Raw genomic sequence first — 1,176 nt, 5'->3', positions numbered from 1 at the left:
TTCCTTCCTTCCTTCCTTCCTTCCTTCCTTCCTTCCTTCCTTCCTTCCTTCCTTCTTCAGGGTTTCACTCTGTTGCCCAGGCTGGAGTACAGTAGCACGATCACTGCTAACTGCAGCCTCAACCTCCCTGGGCTCAGATGATCTTCCTGCCTCAGCCTCCCAAGTAGCTGAGATTACAGGCACACGCCACCATGCCTGGCTAATTTTTGTATTTTTTGTAGAGATGGTATTTTGCCATATTACGCAGGCTGGTCTTGAACTCCTGGGCCAAGCAACCTGCTAGCTTCGACCTCCCAAAGTGCTGAGATTACAAGCATGCGCCAACACACCTGGCCCTGTACTTTCTATTTCCACAGGCTGACAAATATTAGGTAGGTGGTTGGAATAGTTTACGTTTAGTATCCCTTTCAACTCAGAGAGTCTTTTGTTATTTTATTCCATTATGGGTACAATTATATTATTTCTACATCAGCTAATGTGTGAAGTATTTCATGCCATTTTTCCCAAATAAACATTTCAAATTAAAAATAGTTTTAAAAATTTGCTATAGGTCAGTTTAATTAGAATCAATACCACTTTTGAAGAAAATACTCCTACTTCATATATTTGCTGTAAACAGAACAATATGGTGTAACTGTTCGTGTTTTATAGAATCAGTGGTTGTCCTTCTACCATCTGTTTTAAAAAGGACCCATGATTTTCCTGCCTTGTTGGAGACATTCACCTGCAGTGACTCCACACATCTGTGCCTAAACTAACAATGCAACATTTGGCTTTCTCAAGACACAGAATCAGCCTAAAAATATAAAAAATAGATCACAACTTTGAAACATAAAGTGTGTACTGCCAAAAAATGAAATATACATATTCAGTTTTTGAAAGTTCCATGATGAGATGGTATCAAGCAACAAGGCTGTTTTTTCTTTTAGGAAAAATTATTTTTCAGCCGGGCACAGTGGCTTACACCTATCATCCTAGCCTTTGGGAGGCTGAGGCAGGTGGATTGCCTGAGCTCAGGAGTTTGAGACCAGTCCAAGCAACATGGTGAAACCCTGTCTCTATTAAAATACAAAAAATTAGCCGGGCATAGCAGTGTGCACCTGTAGTCCCATCTACTCAGGAGGCTGAGGCAGGAGAATTTCTTGAACCGGGGAGGCAGAGGTTGCAGTGAGCTGA

This window comes from Colobus angolensis, unplaced genomic scaffold (genome assembly GCF_000951035.1).
Source record: "Colobus angolensis palliatus isolate OR3802 unplaced genomic scaffold, Cang.pa_1.0 Scaffold354, whole genome shotgun sequence".
Taxonomy (NCBI): domain Eukaryota; kingdom Metazoa; phylum Chordata; class Mammalia; order Primates; family Cercopithecidae; genus Colobus; species Colobus angolensis.
Note: the sequence above shows the minus strand (reverse complement) of the source record.